This window comes from Schistocerca gregaria, chromosome 4 (assembly GCF_023897955.1).
Source record: "Schistocerca gregaria isolate iqSchGreg1 chromosome 4, iqSchGreg1.2, whole genome shotgun sequence".
Lineage (NCBI taxonomy): Eukaryota > Metazoa > Arthropoda > Insecta > Orthoptera > Acrididae > Schistocerca > Schistocerca gregaria.
In genome coordinates this window covers 197,478,505-197,505,501 of record NC_064923.1, presented here as the reverse complement: position 1 = coordinate 197,505,501, position 26,997 = coordinate 197,478,505, and the positions used below count along the sequence as shown (strand labels likewise).

The 26,997-nt window shown below is 44.1% G+C and overlaps 1 protein-coding gene and 1 pseudogene across 3 annotated transcripts in view; both read right to left on the bottom strand.

Moving 5' to 3' along the window:
- LOC126268064 (hepatic leukemia factor-like) overlaps positions 1-26,997 on the bottom strand; it is a 574,619-nt gene that overhangs the window by 25,936 nt on the left and 521,686 nt on the right. The window lies entirely within an intron of this gene.
- Positions 2,927-3,044, bottom strand: LOC126268292 (5S ribosomal RNA; annotated as a pseudogene).

Here is a 26,997-nt window from a genome sequence, read left to right as displayed (position 1 = left end):
CGAAACAATCAAATACTGCTGAGATAAAGTCATTATCCAGCCTGTGTAACCCTATTGTGCAGTCATCGTGAAACACCTAACACATTGTGTTGTACTGTCTGTTTAAATATTTCAGCTACCTATTTAAACGATGATTGATATACACCACCTCCATATTAAGTAGTGATAGGGATGGCGGTTATCACTGAAACATTCGGTTTCCAGTTATATAGTTATTTTTTTCCGAGGCTACTTCAACCTGAGTGTTAAAACCGCTTAATATAACTGGCTTCTGAATTAACAGATTTTCGGTTTTTTATTCTTACTACTTCCTGAAACAAACATGAATATCGTATAAAGATTGAATAATTTTGACTCCTTTTGTTTCAAGATACATGGAATCAAAATATTTAGTAGGCAAATAAAACAGTGCGTCCATCCTTTGGTGCTTTTCTCGAAAAGTAATAATAATAATAACAATGGCGTGTGACGAGGGCCTCCCGTCGGGTAGACCACTTGCCTGGTTCAAGTCTTTCGATTTGACGCCACTTCGGCGACTTGCGCGTCGATGGGGATGAAATGATGGTGATTAGGACAACACAGCACCCAGTCCCTGAGCGGAGAAAATCTCCGACCCAGCCGGGAATCGAACCCGGGCCCTCAGGATTGACAGTCCGTCGCGCTGACCACATTTTTTTCCCAATTTATTGGTCATAACATTCCACAGTAGTACATAATTTTCAACTGACATTTAAAAGTAATAAAACAAACTAAAATTAATTACAGGCTCCTCGACTTTTAGAAAAAATCCAAGTCTAAACCAGATAGTGATTTTCGTCACTTGGTCGTATTTGTTTTTCAAAGATCACATTGCCTCTCGTTTATTCGTGTTCTGAATCGCTTCCTCGAAAATGGAGTTCACATGACTGTTCTTCTGAGGAATTTGGCGTATGTATCATAATAATTATTCATGCGTAGTAGCTTGTGATGCTGGTCGGAGATGTACGTCCAAAAATCTCCTTCGCTCCTTTCTTTACTGGACAGCAGGTAAAATACCGCGTGTCCCTTCAGCCACTCAGCTACCGGGGGCGGACTCTCGAAAAGTGATGTGGTGGAATACTACCAGTATTCTCCTACTGAATCTAATTTTCTGAAACTCTGCTCAACAATCATATTCTGATCGAGGATCATACCGCTAATTGGGCTTTACCAACAGTTGGTGCTAAAGGGTGAAAACTGAGTTTGGTAGACACAGACAACACAGCAGTTACTTCCTACTTTTATTGAAATCTATGAATGAACAGTTAATTTTTAAGTTTTCTCCTTATATGATGTCGCAAATTTATTGTGCCTCCTACCCTTCTTAATCTTTTAAAGAAAATGGGACATTGCACTCCGTAAAAGAACGTCCAGACTAGGAATGATGCCATTAAGTAATACAACTGATGTCCGACGGTAAGAGCGAGAAACTACCTTATAGACCAGAGGGGGCAGTTCTTGCACGCTGCATGTACACGCGCACCATCCAATAGACCATGCCACAGCATTGCAGTACCAATCCGTATGCAGTGTGTTTGTTGCTCATTTCTGGTGCTTGTTATTAAAACAGTACTGAACCATTTTCCCATTTTCTATAATATCGCAATATTTCAAAGCAATGGAAATTTTACAAATAAAAATTACTATTTTTTTAACGAAATTTGTCTAAGAGCAAAAAAAATTAGCACTCTTCTGGTTAATTGATATTTCTTTTTTTGCCCAATCACAAGCTAAAAATAATTTTAAAAAACCTGTTATAACCAATACTAAAAATAACGAAAAACACCGGTTATGTTGAACTGACAACCGATATCAGTCTTAACCGGTCGGTTTTTCCCTACGTAGTAATGAGGCCCTAATACATGCTTTTTACTTTTAAACAAAAGGTCCCAGGAAAAGCAATAAGAGATACAGAATTATTGACCAAGTTAAAGTACATATGAAATAAATATCAGTTCGTGACTTTTGTAATTAGACAGCTACCCTATCGAACGTCTGTCGATGCGTTTGAACTTAAACACATTATTCATGTGCATCGGTAAGTATATAATGGATGTGACATTGACCGTAGACGCAATGCAGGTAATGACATGAGTGTGGTAATAAGGGAAAGTAAAGTGGTAAATGAAGGCACGTCATATTTAAAATAACAAATTAAAATATTGTGACGACGAAACATAATACGCACAGGATAATTTCCGACTGCTTGGGGATAAATATTTGAGATACTCGACAGCGAGAACGTTTCTGAAGGAATAAACTAACGTTTGTTATCTGTAAGTGAAGTCTTTCAGTTAATAACTTACACGTGGACGATTGATCAGCGACGTGTTTCCCGGTTTGTAAGTACGGCTGCCAGCGGGAGCGCTGCGCAAGTTCTGAGCAGGTGGCGTCGAAGCGGTGAAAGACGGTCCTCGCTTCATTAAACAGCCTTCTGGGACTACTGCCGCGTCATCTTAAAAAGTACTTGAAGCCTAGAGTACTAAAATAACCGACGTTTCGGACGTGTTGCAACAGCTCCTTCAGGGCGTAGACTAAGATAGACACCGGCCGAGGAAGCCTACGTACTTGCCCACTGGTTCGGGAGGAACAGATTTTCAGTACTTGGTGGCCAAACTCACCTAGACTTTCCGCATTCTGCTTTACGACCGCCGCTAGTTCCGTATGAAGATTAACCAAACTTTTACTCCTATGATCAGTGTTATAAACGACAAAAGCACTCCGTCTTCAGGCCACGAGTGGCCAACAGGGACCATCCGACCGTCGTGTCATCCTTAGAGGATGGGAGGGGCGTGGGGTCAGCACACCGCTCTCCTGGTCGTTATGATGGTATTCTTGACCGAAGCCGCTACTATTCGGTCGAGTAGCTCCCCAACTGGCCTCACGAGGCTGAGTGCACCCCGAAAAATGGCAACAGCGCATGGCGGCCTGGATGGTCACCCATCCAAGTGCCGACCACGCCCGACAGCGCTTAACTTCGGTGATCTCACGGGAACCGGTGTATCCACTGCGGCAAGGCCGTTGTCCATTATCGACGACAAACTTCTAAATTATTTTTAGAAGTGAATATTTCAGGCGGCTTCAGTTTTCGAATGAGAAATGGACACATTTTGTGGACATTAATATGGTGTGTGTCCCCTTCGCCTTGAACACTGCTAGGGACGTTTCCAGTGAGGTGCATGAATGTGTGTGGAGGACTTTCTTTCTCAGGAGCAGAAACCAGAGAAGATCATTGTATAATATGCATAACACTCAACTCATTAAAACAGGAACTTCTTTGAGAATGCCCGGCGGAACGTTAAACACACGCTAATAATAATCTACTAATATCACTAGATACAGCATGCGCTGAGAAATTAAAACATTCAGAAAGAATGGCGCGCATGAATCCAACCGTTGAGAGCGCGTAGAACAGGGTACGAGACAGCAGAGAGAATGGCGAACACGTGATCGCGGCGTCGCACTCTGTTCTGTCACGGGAACGTTCAGTATTGTGGCCAGCTCCGTTGATGAAGAACCGTCAGACTGACTGCAAGGTCGTGTGGTAGCGTTCTCGCTTCCCGCGCCCGGGTCCCCGGGTTCGATTCCCGGCGGGGTCAGGGATTTTCTCTGCCTCGTGATGGCTGGGCGTTGTCCTTAGGTTACTTAGGTTTAAGTAGTTCTAAGTTCTAGGGGACTGATGTTAAGTCCCATAGTGCTCAGAGCTATTTGAACCATTTTGAACTGACTGCAAACCATTAAATCAGTTGCCAGTATTTATATAAACTGTGTATACTAACTAAGGGGAACCAAATTATTTCAATATTTACTTCCAGCCTCGAATTTTAAAAACGTAACCATCAAATCAGCAGATGGCTCGTTTCTAAATAAAGAATAAAGCTGGACATTAAAATATTAGGAAAGTAATTTGCAAACAGCGGCTCTTACATGCACCTACACGCACTCTAATATGTTATACAGTAATTATCCAAAAGGATGGGTACAGCACCTAGGATTCGGTCTGCAGTAAGTCACAGGCTTTCTTCTGTCAATTATTGTTTCTTTCACCTGTTTAACTGATTTATTAAAGTAAAAAACATCAAGTTGCACCGGGGTTAAAAGTCCACGTTAAACTGTAACTCCCCCTACAATTGGCTGGCTAAACCGTTCAAATATCGCAGCCAGACGAGGGCATCCTTAAAGTGGGTGGCGAAGGGTACTTTTGTACCATTGTTCCTTCCTCCCTTCGCCTTCCTCCATTCGCTAATTCAGTCGCAAATAGTGTCCAGGAAGATCGACTTTTGGTAACACTTCAAATATATTTGATTTTACCTTAGTGATATATTCCTGAGATTTATAAAGGAGGAAACAATATTGGTTGACTCTTCTAGGAAGGTAAGTTCTCGTAGTTTTAACAGTAAACCATGCTGTTATGAGTAACGCTTCTCTGCTACTGGAGCGCTTACTAAAATGCGCTGTTTTTCCTTGGGTCCTCTCCATACAGTCCGATCAAAAGTATGAAATGCGGAATTTACGACTAGATGTCAGGAGAGGAGGATCTGTCAGTATAAAAGGAGGCGGGCAGTATTGCGTTGACATTAAGTCATACAACTGAGAGACAGGTTCTGGGTTTCAGCTCGCACCTTTTACGAAAACGTGGGACGATCCTACGACCGGATCACCATCAGCATCGCAGGACGACTACACGTTGGCCTGACATGCTGCAGGATTAGCACTCCACTCAGCCACCGAAGAGCACATATAAACTAAACAACCTGATGGCAGTCCACACAAGATAGGCCACAAGTTCTCCAAAACATAGGAGAAGCAGGAATGGAAACAAAAAGCTCAACCTGTGCCATCGCCGATGCAAGGAAGGACTCCTTAGTTTTAGCGCCAACGTCACGTGATTACCACATCCATCAGGAACATTTCAAACTTTGTAAAGCATCCCAAGTCGGCTGTTGGTAATATGACTGTGAAACAGGAATACGAAGCAACAACAAGAGCTAAACCAAAGCTAATCTCATCGTCGCATTGCAGAAACAATTATTGGTCGTATTTAACTTGATATTAGCGAATACGGGGGAGACAAATCCCAGCCTGAAGTTTTTATACAATACCTCGAACAAGTAATCAAAAGCTTTTACAAATAAATCTCGCCTTTCACAAATACAGTTATTCCCAAGGAAGTTCCAACGGCGAGATAGTGAGGTGAGGTCTCTAATAACCATGAAAGTTCTCAGACAAGATTTTTGACTGCCTGCTCGCCTCCCCCCCCCCCCCCCCCCCCCCCTCCTAACCGCTAGCGGAGGGCAGTGTTGAGCTGTTTGCAGAACTGTGGAGAAAACCGGAACAGAACAGACTCGAAGCGTTCGAGATGTTGTGCTAGAGAAAAATTCGGAAAAATCAGGTGCACTGATACGATAATAATAAATGTTGTGTGACTAGAACCTCCCGTCACGTAGACCGATCGCCGAGTGGAAGTCTTTCGTGGACGCCACTTCGGCGACTTGCACGTGATGATGATTAGGACAACACAACAGCCAGTCCCTGAGCGGAGAAAATCTCTGACCCAGCCGGGGACCGAATGCGAGCCGTTAGGATTGACATTCTGTCGCACTGACCACTCGGCTACCGGCGGCGGACACTGATACGATAAGGAATGAGGAGGTTCTCGGCAAAATCGCTGAAGAAACGAGCATTTGGGAAACAGTGACAAGAAAACCGGACAGGGTGACAGAATATGTGTTTAAACATCATGGAATAATGCTGATATTCTGAGCCCGTGGCTGTGTACAAAATAAAGGATGGCTCTTACATAAAAGATGACAGCAACCAGCCACTTTGTACAAAGCCATTTATTTACTTAAACAGCGCCGTTACCGGCTTCGAACATTACAGTTCGTCTCCAGACGGCTAGTTCACGTTAAAATACACTTTATATTAGCTTTCAGTTTTTGCTTTCGCAAACGATGGAATGGGGTGGTGGTGCCCTACAACCAAAACAAGATGTGAGGCAATGTCTTTTTAACATTGTCTTACATCTCGTGACTCACCGTGGTAAGTGGAAGTGCAGTGGGCAAAACTTTAGGAGACGGCAAGGGGACATGTGTTACTAAAGACGAAGAGGTAGGAGCAGGAGACGAATTCGTGGCAGGCCACATCAAACCAGCCAAAAGACTGATAACTCATAAAAATGGAAGAGAGAGAGAGAGAAAGGTGCATGTCAGAGGGGGTGTGGGGAGGCAGGTGGAAGAGAGAAGTAGGATTAGGGAAGAGATTTACTAAATTTTGCCCGATTATTTTCATGAAACGACAGTGTGTGTGTGTGTGTGTGTGATAGACAGAGAGAGAGAGAGAGAGAGAGAGAGAGAGAGAGAGAGAGAGAGAGAGAAAGAATGAGAGAGAGAGAGGTGGTGGTGGTGGTTCAAAATGGTTCAAATTGCTCTGAGCACTATGGGACTTAACTTCTAAGTTCATCAGTCTCCTAGAACTTTGAACTACTTAAACCTAACTAACCTAAGGACATCACACACATCCGTGCCCGAGGCAGGATTCGAACCTGCGACCGTAGCGCCTAGAACCGCTTGGCCACACCGGCCGGCCTGATGGTGGTAGTAAGGATGTTTCTATGAAGTCCTTGAATAGCAAAGATGTGGAACAGAATTAGTATTTTTGAAAAAATGTTGTGAATTTGCATTGGGGTGACCCTTGTACACCTTGAACAGTAATAGACCTATAAAAACCCGTTCGGATCTCGAATAGGACCACTTCAGTAGAAGATTGTAGTGTCCAAACCGACCTCTGTGTTGGAGACAGCATTACCTAGTGTTTATAAAATACAGTAAAGAAAGCCTGGTTAAATTACACTTTTCTCTGCCCAGACATCCACAACCGTTGTCCACTGTCAACGATAAAATCGAGCACAGTTGTAAAAATTATTTATTTCTAAAAAGGTTTCAGGACATATGTCCCATCTTCAGGTGCACATTGTAATGTGAGTACCGCAAAGGATGGCACAACTAAGGTTAAAATACGTTAAAGTATGTTAAGATACCGCTTCCATTGTAGATGACATACAGGATATTCTCTTGCATGTCATTGACCTGGGACGCACTATTTTAACCTGTTTTATGCATCCTTTGTTGTTCTCACATTTTATCATGCCCCTGAAGATGGGGCATATGTCCTGAAACCGATTAGTGCTCTCCCTACTAGAAATAAATAATTTTTACGAGTGTAGATGATTTTATCATTGACTGGTTCAGACGAGTGAGTGCGTGTTTGCTGTCGAGTTAATACTTTATCCGTCCACAAATGGTTCGAGGGCGACGGAGAACAGGTGGAGGAGCGGGGCGAGGCGACGCCGCCATCGACCTGGGCGGCTCGCTGGCTCTGGCGCCGCGGCGGCTCGTTAAAGTTGGATGCGGGCGACGCCGCTCCGTCTGCAGACGCACTATCGACGCCCCGCGGGTCACGGACGCCGGCCGCTATCGAGGGGACGGCCGCCCCACCACCAGCGTGTACGTGCACCACTACACCACACGACACCCACCAACACCATTACTGCGGCTCGTTTCTCTCTACTTCTAAGAGCTTCCTTCTGCCTTAAGATCAAGACACATCTATTCCATAGTGATCGTCATTTGCTTCGACGGTCGGGCCGTTCATCTTTTACACTTTAATGGGTATTTCAGATTTCTTAACCCGCCAATAAACGAAATATCCAATTTAAGAGACCAATAAGTTACAGTAAATTTTAAAAATCTGGCTAAGTGCAATTAGGACTCGCGCACTGAGGTTTCCGTGAAAACTTCATTCAGACATCCTGCATATCTAGAATCTCAATCATTACTGCCGGTTACGGATATCGATACTGCCAAGATATCGGTTCCTGGAATTCCCAGACAGTAATAAAACATCTACAGTAGTTTCTGAAACACTTCTGTTTATATCTATAGCGAGAGAAGATGTAATGAAATATTTTTTATTTACTTACTAAAACATGACTACATCTTACAAATGGTTTAAATGGCTCTGAGCACTATGGGACTTAACATCTGAGGTCATCACTCCCCTAGAACTTAGAACTACTTAAACCTAACTAAGCTAAGCACATCACACATATCCATGCCCAAGGCAGGATTCGAACCTGCGACCGTAGCAGTTACGCGGTCCCGGTCTGAAGCGCCTAGAACCGCACGGCCACCGAGGCCGGCGACCCCATCTTACATTTTATGTTTGCAAGCAGTAATATTTCTCTGTCATGCTTTCGTGGGATAATGAATAAAAAGTTAGTTAAAATGGCAAAAATATATTTTTATGTGATATAATTACAATTTACCCACTTTCCGAGTTTTTCATTTACTTTTTTGGTGGAACCTCGCAAAACTTCATGATTCTAGGTCAACGAGATCTACCCTGAACGAGATTTTCACTCTGCAGCGGAGTGTGCGCTGACATGAAACTTCCTGGCAGATTAAAAGTGTGTGCCGGACCGATATTCGAACTCGGGACCTTTGCCTTTCGCGGGCAAGTGCTCTACCAACTGAGCTGCCCAAGCACGACTCAGATCCCGTCCTCACAGCTTTACTTCCGCCAGTACCTCGTCTCCTACCTTCCAAATTTTACAGAAGCTCTCCTGCGAACCTTGCAGAACTAGCACTCCTGAAAGAAAGGATATAGCGGAGACATGGCATAGCCACAGCCTGGGGGATGTTTCCATAATGAGATTTTCACTCTGAAACGGAGTGTGCGCTCATATGAAACTTCCTGGCAGATTAAAACTGTGTGCCCGACCGAGACTCGAACTCGGGACCTTTGCCTTTCGCGGGCAAGTGCTCTACCATCTGAGCTACCGAAGTATGACTCACGCCCGCTACTCACAGCTTTACTTCTGCAGTACCTCGTCTCCTACCTTCCAAACTTTACAGAAGCTCTCCTGCGAACCTTGCAGGACTAGCACTCCTGAAAGAAAGGATATTGCGAAGACATGGCTTAGCCACAGCCTGGGAGTGCTTCTGTAAAGTTTGGAATGTACGAGACGGGGTACTGGCGGAAGTGATATTGTGAGGACCGCGCGTGAGTCGTGCTTGGGTTGCTCAGTTGGCAGAGCACTTGCTCGCGAAAGACAAAGGTCCAGAGTTCGAGTCTCAGTCTGGAACACAGTTTTAATCCGCCAAGAAGTTTCATTTGAGATCTACCCTATAGGTTTTCATGAGTGAGTTTGGTAGTACCAAAATATGTGACATAAATGACCGAATATTTTGATTTCACTGACTTGGAAGCATAAGTTTTTTTACATCGCCAAGGGACCACACCTAAGTGAGTGACATAAATTTAACTTGACACGTCTACCCATTGCGGAGAAAAAGTGTGCTTAACAGTCGGACAGGCAGACAAAGAGACACACTTACAAGGGTTCTGTTTTTACAGCTTGAGGCACGGAACCCTAAAAAACAAGTTGGAACCATATTCACAAAGGAAAATGATTTAAAAAAAGAACTAACATTCCATATACTTTGCCCTTCAACAAAAGCAACTACATTCTCTTCAAATTCGAATGGATAGGTACAATACTTACAATTTTCAAATTCTAAGCGCCAATGTACTCTGTATATGCGATACATAATGGTATAACGCTTAATAACGTTAAATAGTTGACAATTATAATTTATGTGCACGTGTACCGCTACGTCGACATTGTAAGCCACGCGAAATCCGTTCAGTTTTAAAAGCATTCATACATGTAACATATTCAACATTAATATGTCCCTTAATTGTTTTTTCTGTAGCGCCGGCCGTGGTGGCCGAGCGGTTCTAGGCGCTACTGTCTGGAACCACGCGACCGATACGGTCGCAGGTTCGAATCCTGCCTCGGGTATGGGTGTGTGTGATGTCCTTAGGTAAGTTAGGTTTAAGTAGTTCTAAGTTCTAGGAGACTGATGACCTCAGCAGTTAAGTCCCATAGTGCTGAGAGCAGTTAAGTCCCATAGTGCTCAGAGCCATTTGAACCATTTTTCTGTAGTCGTACGTATTTTAATGTACCCTGAGGTGACGAAAGTCATGGGATACCTCCAAATATCGTGTCCGCCCTCTTTCTGCTCTGCAAAATGCAGCAACTCGACATGGCATGGACTCAACAAATCGATGGAAGTCCCCTGCGCAAATATTGGACCATGCTGCCTCTACAGCCGTCCATCATTGCAAAAGTGGTGTCGGTGCAGCATTTTGTGCCCGAACTGACATCTCTATGAGGTCCGATAAATTTTCTATGGGATTCGTGAGGGGTGATCTGGGTGGCCGTACCATTCGCTCGAACTGCCCAAAATGTTCTTCAAACCAATCGCGAACAGTTGTAGCCCCAAGACACAGGGCACTGTCACCCTTAAAATTCGATTGTTGTTTGGGATGAAGTCCATGAATGGCTGAAAATGATATCCAAGTAGCCCAACATAACAAAGGACTCGGTCCATTCCATGTAAACGCAGCCCACGCCATTATGGAGCTACCACCAGCTTGCACAGTGTCTTGTTGACAACCTGGGTTCATGGCTATATCGGGTCTGCGCCACACTCGAACCCTACCATCAGCTTTTATCGACGGATACCAGGACTCATCAGACCAGGCCACTGTTTCCCAGTTGTGTAGGGTCCAGCCGATACGGGCACGAGCCCAGGAGAGGCGCCTGGGCGATGTCGTGCTGTTAGGTCATCTGCCACAGCCCATTAATCCCAAGTTTCGCCGCACTATCCTAACGGATACTTTCGTAGTGCGTCTCACACTGATTTCTGCGTTTATTTCGCAGAATGTTGCTTGTCTGTTAGCACTGACAACTCTACTCAAACGCCGCTGCTCTCGGTTGTTAAAAGAAGGCCGTCGGCCACTGAGTTGTCCATGGTCAGAGGTAATGCCTGAAATTTGGTATTCTCGTCACTTTATTGACACTGTGGATGTCGTAATAGTGAATTTGCTCTGGATTTCCGAAATGGAATGCCCCATGCGTCTAGCTATAACTACCATTCCACGTTCAAATGGGTCAAATGGCTCTGAGCACTATGCGCCTTACTTCTGAGGTCATCAGTCACCTAATAACTAATTAAACCTAACTAACCTAAGGACATCACACACATCCATGCCCGAGGCAGGATTCGAACCTGCGACCGTAGCGGTCGCTCGGTTCCAGACTGTAGCGCCTAGAACCGCACGGCCATTCCGGCCGGCATTCCACGTTCAGAGTCTGTTAATTCCCGTCAGGTCGGAAACCTTTTCACTTGAATCACCTGAGTACAAATGACAGCTCCGCTAATGCACTGCCTTTTTATACCTAGCGTACGCGATACTACCGGGAGGAGGAGGAGATTAGAGTTTAAAGTTTTCTCGACAACGATGGCGGGTTAGGGAAGGATTAAAAGGCTATGCGCTGTGCCCTTGCAGAAGAACCATCCCGGCGTTTGCCTGAAGTGATCTAGGGAAATCACGGAAAACCTAAATCAGTATGGCTGGGAGCGGGTTAGAACCTTGTCCTCCCGAATGCGAGTCCAAGCGGAAGGCGAAAGAGACTTTAGGCGCTGTGTCCCGCGGGCTGGATCTAAGGGCGTCGCTTCCTGTTTCAACGGCTTATCAGCGCCCTTGGCACGTGCATGTCTGGCGCACTAGGGCGGCCAGCCTTGCCCTCCTCGCTCCAGCAAACGCGGCATGCTTCTGGTCCAGTTCACGGTCCTGTGCAAATCTCCAAACTTCCTATGGGGCTAATCTAGAACGAGGTCAACTGTCAACGTCTGCAAATCCCACAAGTCTGTGTCGCGAGAACGCCCACCCGTAAACTGTGTACAGTTGCTACTGTTTTCGCACCATGACTTACAGTCCTTTGTCTCTATATTAAACAAAACGTTTTCACGATGGAACTAATACTGAGTAAATTATAGCTGAGGCGGTCCTTTCAGACTGTAGCAAGTAAGGCGGAGTTTAAAGTCATAAACGATTCATTATTTTTTCATCTCGATAAATTTTTAAATCTAGCAGTCACGAAGTATTTGAAATATGAAAGGTAAGCTTGCAGCTTTGTTCCGCAACGTATCTCCGAGAAATGAAGTGCACGCAGTCATCTTTTTACTGATTCAGCACTATGAGGGCAGCTGTAATATTGTGCCTACGACGGTACAGCGCTTAACGCCAAATAAAAGTTATTTATAAGATATGTTCTGCCAGATGTTCTGATCATACAGAAAACATGTTTCCCAGGAATATCAAGGGAGGAGGAAGCTTGTAATACCTGACCGGTCATGAAACGTTTTCTGTAGTTTTCTTCAAGCACACCATCTGACTACTTGGACTCTTCCTATTACCTCCTAATTCTTGAGCGCGTGATCTAGCACTAAGCTTCTTATAAACTCGATGTTGGCGTGTTTGTTTCTTCCTTCCATTTAAAATTCCAGCTACACTAGAACTCTGTGAAAGTATTAAAGTATTTTGCATAAGACTCGCGATGATACAACGAGGCAATGCACGTATCTTTGCAGGTGATGGACGTTAGAGTTCATGGGGATCAAGTAACTAGTGTTCGAGTTTCGTAAGTCGAACGTGTATGAAGCGACGCTTCTACTGCTGCACAAAACTTCATTTCTGTAGTACAAGTGTATATTCTGTGATATTCAAAAAAAACTTCACCTACGCTATCCGTTCTTACTGCATTAGCAACGTCTCACCGCTGCGCAGGTTAACTGAAAAATGGGGCCAGCCTCTGTGACTGCAGCTCGAGGTGTGGAGGTGCAAAGTGGTTCCGAGTACCTTACCAGACTGCGCGTATCAGTCATTCCGCAAGTCACAAGCGGCATCCATTTTCAGGAAAACTTTCTCGGAATTGCCAGAGTAGTTCACCTCACTACTTTCACATTATGTTGTTGTAATGGCCTAATAAAGGCATACACAGGTTGAAGCAAATCTGTGGTCCCAACGTCGTGGCCTCCCCCTGTCAGTATCTCCACTTCTCTAAACTAGGAATTTCTTGGAGACGAATTCCGCGTTACGCAAGACACCTTTGTAATTTTGTTTTCACCCGTAACACTTTTTGTGCTGTCTTCCAGCCGGCCGCTGTGACCGAGCGGTTCTAGGCGCTTCAGTCCGGAACCGCGCTGCTGCTACAGTCGTGGGTTCGAATCCTGCCTCGGGCATGGATGTGTGTGTGTTATCCTTAGGTTAGTTAGGTTTAAGTAGTTCTAAATCTAGGAGACTGATGACCTCAGATGTTAAGTCTCATAGTGCTTAGAGCCATTTGAACCATCTGAAGCTGTCTTTCCTTCTCACATGGTTCCACTGGATATTTATGATACTACTTTTAGGTTTACTATGCAGTCTACAGCTTGTCATAGTTTTTTATGCTACGATGTTTTTACTGTTTTGTGTTTCTCTCCTTTTGCTCGTTACACATTCATTTTATAAGACTTCTTGCCAAGCATGTAACTACAAAAAATTAAAGAATTACGCATGTTATCTGAACACAAAACAGTCAAAACACCGCAACATAAAAAAACTATGAAAAACTGTAGATTGCGTAGTAGACCTAAAGTTACTAGCACAAATATTCAGTAGCAGCATATGAGAAGGAAAATAAACAAATCCACAGAAGATAGCACAAAAAGTGCTGAAACATGTCTGGGTGAAATTAGAAGAAAAATACATCGTGCAAGTTACATACTACCCTACATCTGTTGAAATACCTACATAAAGTGAACCTACATGTTTTTTCTCCTCCCGTAATAACCGTAATCTATTTTCAACACAACATTTATTATGAAGGCAAAAGCACTTAAATGCTTCAGAAAAGATTTCCACGTTAGTATTTGTCTCATGTACCATGCATTTTTTGACACAATTCGTCTACCTTTTGAGGAAGCCGTACGTACGCTTCTTGGTGTTCTCCCGACAACGACTGTCTTCTCAAGATCTTAAGGCATACATTATTTCCTATTTTTTAAGTTACACTACCTGAACGACATACCGAAAAAGCCAAACACTTTCAGTACATCTCCGTCGTGCAACTACCGTTCATTCTATACCCTACTAAGGTTTGGATATTTTACTCGCAGAAAAATTCCCTTTTACGACTACTTTCTTGTTGTTTAATATGTTCCAGTGTAAATGCCAATCATGAAAGTTTAGGAAGACAAATCAGCTCAGGTATCATTAAGATACAGTAGAAGATCCAAAACATTGGCATGGTAAAACTTGATAATTAACATCCAGCTCCTTACAAAATACATTGGATTACAAGCAACTAATTTTGGGATTCTTTTATAAGAGGTGTGTTGCTGAAGCAATGAATGTGGTCGTAATCTGCTATTCTTGACGAAATTTGGATACACCGTGCGAACTTGGCAATTCTTGTGGTGGGGGGATGAAGGGGGGAGGGAGTGGGAGGGGGGGGGGGGAGGCAGGTTGATGGGGCGGAGGCTCGCGCGACATGGCCTGTACGGTTGCGGCTGGTTACCTACATTCTGTTTCCAGGTCGCCCAGCACGGACCCTCCCGACGAAATTGAACTTTAGAGAGCTCGGATTTCAAGTTGTCTTCGGGGCTTAAATATTTACGGGCTCTTTGTTTATGGGTTGCTGGGGCTACATCAATAACTGCGAGTAATCCACCGTTGACGTCGTTTCAAGTGACCTTCCTCAACAGCACGTTGCTGAATAGCGCATCGAGGCGTCCTGGCAGTATTAAATGTGATTCCCACGAAAAGGAATCCATGATTTTTTCCGTACTTTTTTTTTACAATAATCGCTACCGATTGTTTCAACGAGGTTGAGCAAAAATTATAACCTCAAACCAGTTCTCGCCGTATTCTTTTGCCTACAATGGATCCAGAAGTACACTATTATTCCAGTTTTCTTGACACCAAAAAAGACGAAGTAAATGTACCATAATTCGAATCAATAACAGCTGCCAACATAAGTACCTTAGAAGTACATATCCTCGGAGCAGTGAAGCAACGTTAATCACTTAATAAAAGCAAGTCTCCCGGTCCATACTGTATACCAGTTAGGTTCCTTTCCGAGTATGCTGATTCAAGAACTCCACACTTAACAATCATATACAACCGCTCGCTCCATGAAAGATCCTACCCAAAGATTTGAAAGCTGCACAGGTCACACCATTATTCAAAAAAGGCAGCAGGAGTAATCCACCAAATTACAGGCCCATATCATTAACTTCGATATGCAGCAGTATTTTAGAACATATATTGTATTCGAACATGACCAATTACCTCGAAGAGAACGGTCTATTGACACACAGTCAACACAGTTTTAGAAAACATCGATCTTGTGAAACACAACTGGCGCTTTACTCACAAGAAGTGTTGAGTGCTACTGACAAGAGACTTAAAATTGATTCCGTATTTCTAGTTTTCCAGGAGGCTTGTACCACACAAACGGCTTGTAGTAAAATTACGTACTTATGGAATATCGTCTCAGTTATGAGACTGTAACCGTGATTTTCTGTCAGACAGGCCACAGTTCGTAGTAACTGATGGAAAGCCATCAAGTAAAACAAAGTCATTTCTGGGATTCCCCAAGGTAGTGTTATGGGCCTTATGCTGTTCCTCATCTATTTAAACGCTTTAGGTTGTCTGCAGAAGATGCTGTCGTTTATCATCTAGAAAAGTCATCAGAAGATAAAAACGAATTGCGAAACGATCTAGATAAGATATATGTATGGTACGAAAATTGGCAATTGTCCCTAAATTCTGAAAAGTGTGATGTCATCCACATATGTGCTAAAAGGAATCAGTTAATTTTTGGTTACACGATAAATCAGTCAGATCTAAAGGGAGTAAATGCAACTAAATGCCTAGGAATTACAATTACAAACAACTAAAATTGGAAAGAAAAGTCCGCAGCTCGTGGTCGTGCGGTAGCGTTCCCGCTTCCCACGCCCGGGTTCCCGGGTTCGATTCCCGGCGGTGTCAGGAATTGTCTCTGCCTCGTGATGACTGGGTGTTGTGTGATGTCCTTAGATTAGTTAGGTTTAAGTAGTTCTAAGTTCTAGGGGACTGATGACCATAGATTTTAAATCCCATAGTGGTCAGAGCCATTTGAACCATTTTTTTTTTTGAAAGAAAACACAGAAAATGTTGTGGGGGAAGGCGAACCAAGAAATGCGTTTTATTGGCAGAACACTTAGAAAATGTAACACATCTACTAAAGATACTGTATATACTACGCTTGTCCGTCCTCTTTTGGAGTACTGCTGCGCGATCTGGGATCCTGACCAGATAAGCTTAACGGAGTACACCGAGAGAGTTCAAAGAAGATCAGCACGTTTTGTATTATCGCAAAATAGGAGAGAGAGTGTCATAGTCATGATACAGGATTTGGGGTGGACATGATTAAAACAAAGGCTTTCAATCATCAACTTTCTCCTCCGTATGCGAAAATATTCTGCTGACGCCGAGATACGTAGGGAGACATGATCATCAAAGTAAAATAGGGGAAATCAGAGCTCGCACGGAAAGAATGAGAGTGTGATTTGCAGAGTATCGATGTAGACGCAGATGTATTGGAGCTATTTTTTTCATACCGTAATCGTGCTGTTCTCGATGCTGTTTTTGAATCATCCAAGCTATACAGGTATTTGCGTTTTTTTTATTCTACGTGTCAAATTAAAAATATGTTATCGAGCGGGTCGTGAGGAAAATAGTTTTGGCGTGTTATATACAATGAACACTCCCTTGAATCGCAAACAGGAAAAGAATACGACCTCAGAAAAATGAAGCTTTGGAAAAGCCAAAGTCCCTCGCCACAGGCCATTCTCCCACATATTCTAGTCCCATGGCATCGTGTGTGAGCCTCTCTATAGTTTGGAAGAAGTACAGAAAGTCGAAGCTTTCAGTCGCTACCTGAGACGTATTCGAACAAACATTTGGATGTGCTTTGTGGTGGTGGTGGTGGGTAGTGTTTAACGTCCCGTCGATAACGAGGTCATTAGAGACGGAGCGCAAGCTCGGGTTAGGGAAGGATTGGGAAGGAAATCGGCCGTGCCCTTTCAAAGGAACCATCCCGTCATTTGCCTGAAACGATTTAGGGAAATCACGGAAAACCTAAATCAGGATGGGCGGAGACAGGGTTGAACCGTCGTCCTCCCGAATGCGAGTCCAGTGTAATGTGCTTTGTCGGTGGAAGGGAGGTACCTGCGTTTAGTGAAGGATGGGGTACAGTTACAAGTTGGCAGATATAAACATCTACTACGTGGCTCTCGGTCATTACTTCTACATCTACCCACATAAGCTCCAAGCCAATGTACACCGCTTGGCGGTTGGTGGTGTCGCTGATAGTTTGCTATGTTTGTTTGCGAAAGAGTAAAAGGACCCCATCTCGTTTGCGTTTTGTTAATGTAATGAGCTACGTAAAAGGAATAACATATACTTATTTAGCGTACGAATTGGAAATAAGAGATAAGTAGACTGGACTGCACTTCGAAACCGCATCGCTCCACAGTTGGTTGTCACTAAAGTACACGTTAATGCAAATAATGTGTGTAGCCAGCGGCCAGAAAGACTTCATGGCAGAATGTTGGCAGGATAGTAATGTATGTGACTACACAAATTTGAAAAATGGGAGCTGCTGAAACAGCAACCTGAAACTTATCGGCAAACTGTGCTGATAAGGTTCTTTCAGGGCAAAGTGAAGGAGGCAGTGCTGCAGTGTTGGGCACTAACTCGTATTCAACCACTTAATCCTGAGTGTACAACGTTAATTTGCTCGCAAAATAGCATAGTTTGTTTCTACAGCATGTCGAAGGACTAAGAAGCCAGGAGCGACTCGATTACGCTGCATTCGCATCATTTCCTCTACTTCTGACCTGTGTAATACTGTTTTTTGATCACGAAAAGGTTTAATATCGCTCTGAACCCATTATACTTCTTTAAGTCTGATGCCGTCCAATAAATGAACACCACGAATGAATGAAGATTAGGACCGAGCGAGGTGGCGCAGTGGTTAGCACACTGGACTAGCATTCGAGAGGACGACGGTTCAATCCCTCGTCCGGCCATCCTGATGTAGATTTTCCGTGATTTCCCTAAATCGCTCCAGGCAAATGCCGGGATGGTTCCTTTCAAACGGCACGGCCGACTTCCTCCCCCGTCGTTCTCTACTCCGATGAGACCGATGACCTCGCTGTTTGGTCTCTTCCCCCATAAACAACAACAATGAAGATTAGGGTTGGGCGTCCCATGGATGACGACATCTTCAGAGACGAGAGCACGATCTCGGATTGGCGAAGAGCGTAGAAGGAAATGCTGCAGAGTGCCTTTGGCGAACAACAGTAAAAAATTGAATCTAGTACTTTGTGCACACCAAAACAAAAATTTAAAAAAATATGTATTTCGTTAATTGTTGTTAACTTTTATTAACAACATCCTTTTTAAACAGGTACTGATGTATAGGACCCAAGACCTGAAATATCTTGTAGCACAATCTTAGCAGTACCATCGCATTTTCTGTAGCGTGCACACTCGGAGGAGGGGTACTTTATGAGCGCCACAAAAAATTTAAAAAGTAGGTTTCGTTTACTGTCGGAGTTTTATTCAGAACATAATTTTTAAAGATTATACAAGGAGGTCAAAAACATTATGAAAATCGTGTAAGGGTGTAGTAGGTTACGTTGAGCTCAGAAATAATTGTTAAGGAAAATTGCGTTGCTCCGTTTCCAACTCAATTAGCATTGAAGTCAGCCGATCACGCCGTTGCGCGCGCAAATTCAAGTGACCCGCCTGAGAAGGTGTCGCCAAACGTGTGCTTCGTTTGGTTTCCTAAAACCGAACGAGAGAGCAATACAAATATTGGACATGGGACGGTAGCAAGGATCGAACCCGAGTCAAATACTGGGCACCCTCGTGCACTATCATCTGCGCTACGACAACAACTGACACTAATTGATCTGGCGGGCCGCATGAACATGAGCGTGCAACGGCCTGATTGGCTAACATCACTGTTAATTAACTCAGAAACGGCGCAACGTATCGAATTTTTTCTTAACAATTATTTCTCGACACAAACCACCTTGCAACACCCTTACAAACTACTCAGACTCCGAACACCTTGTATAGGGTTAAGACGGATCGTGAACTTGATAATATGAATATGACGTTTGTTGACAACAGTCACATCCACTAGTAAGACTTAAGTTTTTGGGTTACGTTCTACTGAAAAATTCAAAAGGATTATGGAATCTGGTATAAGAAATCATTGAAAACAATAAATGTTTTTTTTCAAGATTTTAAAATATACCGTATATGATTAGATTGTCCGCACCCGGTAGCTGATAGGTCAGCGCGACAGAATGTAAGTCCTAAGGGCCCGGATTCGATTCCCGCTCAGGGACTGGATGTTGTGTTGTGTTGTCCTAATCATCATTATTTCAACTCCAACGACGCGCAAGTCGCCGAAGTGACGTCAAATCGGAAGACTTGCACCTGGCGAACGCTCTACCCAACGGGAGACCCTAGTCGCACGACATTTTGTGATTAGATTACAATATTTTCAAAAGATGGGTACTGCGGGGGTTAAGTGAGAAATCTGGATATACTCTACACAGAAATCTCTACATATGGATCCCACAGGGACAGCGAAGATAAGGTTGGACTAAGTATAGCAAGCACGAGGCACTTAGGCAGTCATTTTTACCGCGCTCCAAAGCGAATCCAATACACTACTGGCGATTAAAATTGCTACACCAAGAAGAAATGCAGATGATAAACGGGTATTCATTGGACAAATATATTATACTAGAACTGACATGTGATTACATTTTCACGCAATTTGGGTGCATAGATCCTGAGAAATCAGTACACAGAACAACCACCTCTGGCCGTAATAACGGCCTTGATACGCCTAGGCATTGAGTCAAACAGAGATTGATGGCGTGTACAGGTACAGCTACCCATGCAGCTTCAACACGATACCACAGTTCATCAAGAATAGTGACTGGCGTATTGTGACGAGTCAGTTGCTCGGCCACCATTGACAAGACGTTTTCAGTTGGTGAGAGATCTGGAGAATGTGCTGACCAGGGCACAGTCGGACATTTTCTGTATCCAGAAAGGCCCGCACAGGACCTGCAACATGCGGTCGTGCATTATCCTGCTGAAATGTAGGGTTTCCCAGGGATCGAATGAAGGGTAGAGCCACGAGTCGTAACACATCTGAAACGTAACGTCCACTGTTCAAAGTGCCGTCAATACGAACTAGAGGTGACCGAGACGTGTTAACCAATAGCACCCCATACCATCACGCCGGGTGATACTCCAGTATGGCGATGACGAATACTCGCTTCCAATGTGCGTTCACCGCGATGTTGCCAAACACGGATGCGACCATCATGATGCTGTACACAGAACCTGGATTCATCCGAAAAAATTCGTGCACCCAGGTTTGTCGTTGAGTACACCATCACAGGCGCTCCAGTCTGTGACGCAGCGTCAAGAGTAATCGCAGCCGTGGTCTCCGAGCTGATAGTTCATGCTGCTGCAAACCTCGCCGAACTGTTCGTGCAGATGGTTGTTGTCTTGCATACGTCCCCATCTGTTGACTCAGGTATCGAGACGTGGCTGCACGATCCGTTACAGCCATGCGGATAAGGTGCCTGTCATCTCGACTGCTGGTGATACGAGGCAGTTGGGATCCAGCACGGCGTTCCGTATTACCCTCCGTATTCTGTTAACAGTCACTGGATCTCGACCAACGCGAGCAGTAATGTCGTGACACGATAAACCGCAATCGCGATAGGCTACAATCCGACCTTTATCAGAGTCGGAAACGTGATAGTACGCATTTCTCCTCCTTACACGAGGCTGCACAACAACGTTTCACCAGGCAACGCCGGTCAACTGCTGTTTGTGTATGAGAAATCGGTTGGAAACTTTCCTCATGTCAGCATGTTGTAGGTGTCGCCACTGGCGCCAACCTTATGTGAATGTTCTGAAAAGCTAATCATTTGCATATCACAGCATCTTCTTCCTGTCGGTTAAATTTATCGTCTGTAGAACGTCATCTTCGTCGTGTAGCAATTTTAATGGCCAGTAGTGTACTTGGTACAACAGGAAGTAATGAGTGCTATGTAGCGGTTTTCAGAGTAATAGTACAGACATAGATCCCAGCTAACATGGGGTAGGACAGAGGAGTTGCAGCCTAAGTGCGCCAACAACGCCGACTACGACCCTATGCTGCAGCACAAAAGTACGCTTATGATCTCACGTCACTGCACTGGACAGGGTGCGGTTTATGTTCCACAGGTCGGAGAATCCAGTGACGTAGCCACGTAGGTGGAGGAATACATGGCACTATATGGACCCCGGCGCTAAACTGAGAACAGAGAACGATGCAACAGCGACAGGATTACACCCACGCTAGCACAGCAGGGAACCTCTTCATCTATTATAGACTATTTCTAGACCTATAACTGCGAGACGAGCCTATCAGACTTCCGCGAGGCGAGCTTTCTCGCCGGTGCACGGCGCGCCGCCGCGGAAGGCGTTTCCATTTCACGCTGTGATGGGCTGTGGAAGGACGGCTACCGGTAATTGCGGAGACAACGCACAATTTGCGGCGGAAGTGCTGTAATTGGTAGGTGCGCTACGGCGGCTCAGGATTCTCCGAAGACGCCGGCCTTGCTGCCCTCAGCTCGCTGCGCCAACACCCGGAACCTAATCCGCCACGGATACCTCTTCGAACAAAAACAACACAGTCCTTCTCCCCCCACCCAGCGACGTTCTTACAAGAGAGCACGCTTGGAGTGACGTTCTCCCAACGTTCTGACGAACGGATATACAGAGTGTCCCAAAAGTAGTGCACGCAGCAGGAATGCAAATAAAGCGCTTAATATATCATCATAAACTTTTTGTTTGTTGCAGCTTGGGACAACATACAGGCATTATTTCAGCAAAATCGGAAGACGGGAGAAAAGATATCGTAATTTAAAGTTTTATCTAAAGTTGCTGGTCAGCTTATTAGTTCGGATGGTTAATCCTCCCGAGAACCAATAATAATCTTGGGGTTGCAGCTCTTTTTTCGGTGTTTGCTTTAACAATACGTATTTTTTTGGATGGATCTGCCTTTAGCAAAACACAGTTTTGTTTTTTAACCCAAACATGTTTCACTGTAGTTGCAGCATCTTCAGAGGGCTTTTATTTTTCACCTGTTAAAGATAAAGAATGTTATTTACTGTTTATATCCATGAACTATTAATTTTAAATCGTAATTACAGATATCAGACATAAATTATAATTACAAATATCTGTAATTACGATTTAAAAACTAATAGTTACATGTATACAAACAGTAAAGAACATTCTTTATCTTTAACAGATGAAAAATAAAAGCCTACTGAAGATGCTGCAACTGCAGTGAAACATGTTTGGGTTAAAAAACAAAATTGTGTTGTGCTAAAGGCAGACCCTATCCAAAAACATACGTGTCAAGAACCAATAGATAGCGCTGTTAGTTTCGTAGCACATCTAAGAACTAACAGATTACGCTGCTATTTTTTGACTGGGTGAAATGTATTTTCGGCTGTTTACGTCAGTGACAGAATTAAGCGCCGCAACCTTATCTTTACAAATACAAGCAAACAGCGGATTTACTTGGCTAGGATATATGGATTTATTGATTTCGATTAGTGTATTAAAAACATAACGACACAGCTGTCTTTCTTTCGATAGGTTTTATTTATATCGTTTCTAGGAAAAACGAGTTTCTACGAGTTGGGTATCTACTTATTACATTTTGATTTCGTTTTGTTTAGGAATATGAATGCCTAGAAAACGGTCGTGTATTTTTGAGTACATCGCAACAACTAACAGAGTGAGGACTACGCGGCCTCAAGTATAATATGAAGATCGTGAGGCTAGACTTGACTGTGGCTCGAGAACACCAGGTTTTTAACTCGCTCTTTGGAAACTCCTTCTAAAAGCGAGGTGCAACGTAACTCTGATCGAAAGCGTCTGCATTATGTCGCTCCGCAGAACCCTTCACTCACAAAGGCTTAAAGTTATTTCTCTCCAAAGTAACTTAACAAAAACGGAAATTTTGACGGGAAGTGACGCAAGCCTGCGAGTTTTTACATCCCGCTTATACTTAACGATTTACCAATTCTCTTTAAACATGTTCAATTTCCAGTGAGCTTATGTTATTCCAAGACCATATACGACGCACAGGCCCAGACACACCGCGAACGGCTGTGGAGCTTATTGGCAGCTGCTTTTCGCACGACCAGCTCTATGTGACTTTCTCCTACGTTAATGAAGCAAACATGCTCTTCGTTCATGAGCCCTACCATACTGTTTCAAACGCAATATACAAAGAAGCTTTATCAGTCAAAAATAAATTCCAAGCATACGAAGAGTCGGGCACGGCTATAATCAAATCCTAAGAAAGCCGGATTTCTCAGTCAAGTCAAGAATAAGTGCTGAACGTGAACTGTACTTCAGACATTGCCAAAGTGTTGTACAAGCCCAGCAGGCATGGAAAAGAAAATTTACTATTCGTAATGCGGTCACTTAGTTACGTGAAGATTGACGATGTCCGCACATCAAGGACAAACAGTTACCGAAAGTCACTTCGTCGTCGGTCTCAACAACTTTGCATATCAAAATCCGCGTTGCATAGAATTTTAACAGGTGACTTAGACACATGTCCCTATAAAATTCAGATATTACAAAGAATATTGCTTACCGACTCGCCAAAAAGACTGCAGTTTGCAGATAAATTTATCTTAATGGCAGCGCAAACCAATTTCCACAACGAACGTATAACAAGCGTTGAAGCTCATTTTGACCTCAGTGCCTTTCCCGATAAACAGAACTGGCACATTTGAGCCACAGAACAACCAAAATTATCCACGAAATACTTATCCACAGGCATTGTGCGTGGTTTGGGATAAGGTAGCATTCTGTGATTGGTCCTTTCTTTTTTGGAAATTCGGAAGGAGTGGCTGTCACTGTAAACGGGAATGATACCGTGACGTGTTAAACATTTTTGTAACACCATTACCGTGGTTTTAGCAAGACGGCGCCATCTGCAATAGCGCTTGACAAACCATGCCACTTCTTCAAGAAAATGTGTCCTGGTCGGGTCATGCCTCGTAATGGAAACATTAGTTGGCCGCCGAGATCGTCGGATCTCTCAGCGCCCGGGGATTTTTCTTTGGGGTTTTCTCAAGGACAGTATTTACAGGAATAAAACACGGACAGTTGCTGCTTTCAAAGACAACGTTATCATGGTAAGCCGCAGATTTGTTACTGCCAAAACGTGGATGGTGGACATATACCTAATGTTGTTTTTCAAACATTTACTGCTGAATATAGGTTGTAAATATTTATGAACTTTTCAATTGTGAAACCATTACTAAACATTACTCAAATGTGTACACTATTTTTAGGCAGCCTGTATAATAATCAAAACTGTGTTCTTCTTGCAGCTCTAGCGAATTGAGTTCTAGCCAAGCGGGAAGCCAAGAACTGTAACGTTTTCTCGTTTAATGTCCACGTATAGAATTTGTAACGTCATGTCCAAAAATTATGGCTTCAGTTCAGACGACACGGAACCGCAGCCGGGTAATATCCTCGATAACAAGCGATATTTCGACAGGAGAGCATACAGTCAATTTCAAGGCACAAGTAACATGAGATATCGCTGTGCACGGCAGCTTGAGTCGTATGTGGGCGGGGTTATGCCAACCGGGAGCCGCAAGAAAGTGTATGTGGAAAACAAACACACCGTTAATTAACGTTACACTTCAGCGCTAGTAAAATATCAACAACGCACAATTAAGTATTACTAACTGTATTCCTCTGTTGTTCGACCAGGGAGGGAGCAAGATTCAATGCAGAGCTAATGATGTTAAACTAACATGTGAAATTGTAAAAAGGGACGGGGATTTTGCTTAAATTCTGCCTGGAGCCCTTCTCTGTCTCCCTGGTCAAACAACACAGGGGCGAAGTTAGTGCTACTTTCGCATCCGTTGTTAATATTCCACTGCCGACAGCGTCTGGTGGTTATCACTGGTTGTATGGTGGCATTAATACTGTCTTTCTGCATACGCCGTATTTTGGTTCCTGGTTGACGTAGCCCCGCCCACCAACGGTTTAAGTTAACAAGCACATCTGTCTCTAGTTGCACTTATGCCCTGAAAATGGTAGGGTGTTCACCTATCGACATATTGGCGTTTGTCGACGATGTTGTCTGATATGTTTGGGAAGTCAATCTCATCTGGTAATAACTGCCCCGGGAAATATTTCATGCGCCTTAATATGGGCAGTCCAGTTCACATCGTCCGCAACTGGGGAGGATGATCTACGTTGGGTTGACTATCTTAAGTTGCATGAGGTAATGTCCAGGTCGGTTTTATTATGCCCAGCACGTATATCGCTTCAAAGAAATACGTCCGTGCATGGACAGCATGGTATGCTTTTGCAAATAAAAGAGACATTACACATGTCTATCTCATCATTGTGACGTGTGGGGAAATGCCTTTAGAATGATGCGCCGGACTGTAGTGCCATAAAGACATATTGCATGGGATCCGCCTGCTTAGCTGAGTGGTTAACCGGGTTCGATTCCCGGCCGGGTTGGAAATTTTCTCCGACGGTGGACTGGGTATGGTGTTGTCCTCATAATACTCTCATCATCAGCGACGCCCTGGTCGTCCAACGTGGCGTCTCCTGAAATAAGACTTGCACCCGGCGGCCGAACTTCCGCGGACAAGGCCTCCTGGCACAACAACGCCAGAAGACCGTTTCTTATTGCATGAGAATATGTATTACTAAGTGGTTTTCTCGAGGAACAGCCAAGCTGACTCACGAACGGTAGGCGCTTGAGGAAAACTTGATTCGGACGAAGACAAGAGGACAGAGCATGCAAAGCAGGAAATAAGTCATTCCTGGCCACGAGGAGTCTGCTAGTATCAGAGATCGGCCTTAATCTGATGAGACATTTCTGAGAATGTACGTTTAGAGCACAGTATTTTATAGAAGCGGATCATGGACTGTGGATGCGGTGTAGTCGACAGTCGATGGCGTCGCACTGAGGTCGACCACGGCAAATATGCCGCACGTCCCAGCAGCATCACAGGCGACGCCAGTCCGGAAGACGCGGGAGCCACGCCTCCCGGAATTGCACCTGCTATGAAATACGGCCGCAAGGACCAGGAGACACAGTTCTGTGTAATTTACGACTTGGGCTACGTCTTCGGTCTATTTCCCACCGCTGCAGTACGGAGTCGATGCTTCATCGCTCTGTCAAGCTACTGACAGGCTGATGTTCAGAGAGTATTAACTTGTGTCCTGCGGACATGTGGTGTTGTAACTGTATTCAGACATTCAGACCTCAAGATCCAGGCTGGCCGTTTTACTCAGCTTTGCGCAGGGAATGGCACTTCAATCTCAATGTAGCTAAGTGTAATGTGCTGCGAATACATAGAAAGAAAGATCCTTTATCATTTAGCTACAATATAGCAGGTCAGCAACTGGAAGCATAAATTATCTGGGAGTGATTTAAAATGGAATTACCATATAAAGTTGATCGTCGGTAAAGCAGATGCCAGACTGAGATACATTGGAAGAATCCTAAGGAAATGCAATCCGAAAACAAAGGAAGTAGGTTACAGTACGCTTGTTCGCCCACTGCTTGAATACTGCTCAGCAGTGTGGGATCCGTACCAGATAGGATTGATAGAAGAGGTAGAGAAGATCCAACGAAGAGCAGCGCGTTTCGTTACAGGATCATTTAGTAATCGCGAAAGCGTTACGGAGATGATAGATACAGTGGAAGACTCTGTAGGAGAGACGCTCAGTAGCTCAGTACGGGCTTTTGTTGAAGTTTCCATAACATACCTTCACCGAGGAGTCAAGCAGTATATTGCTCCCTCCTACGTATATCTCGCGAAGAGACCATGAGGATAAAATCAGAGAGATTAGAGCTCACACACAGGCATACCAACAATCCAT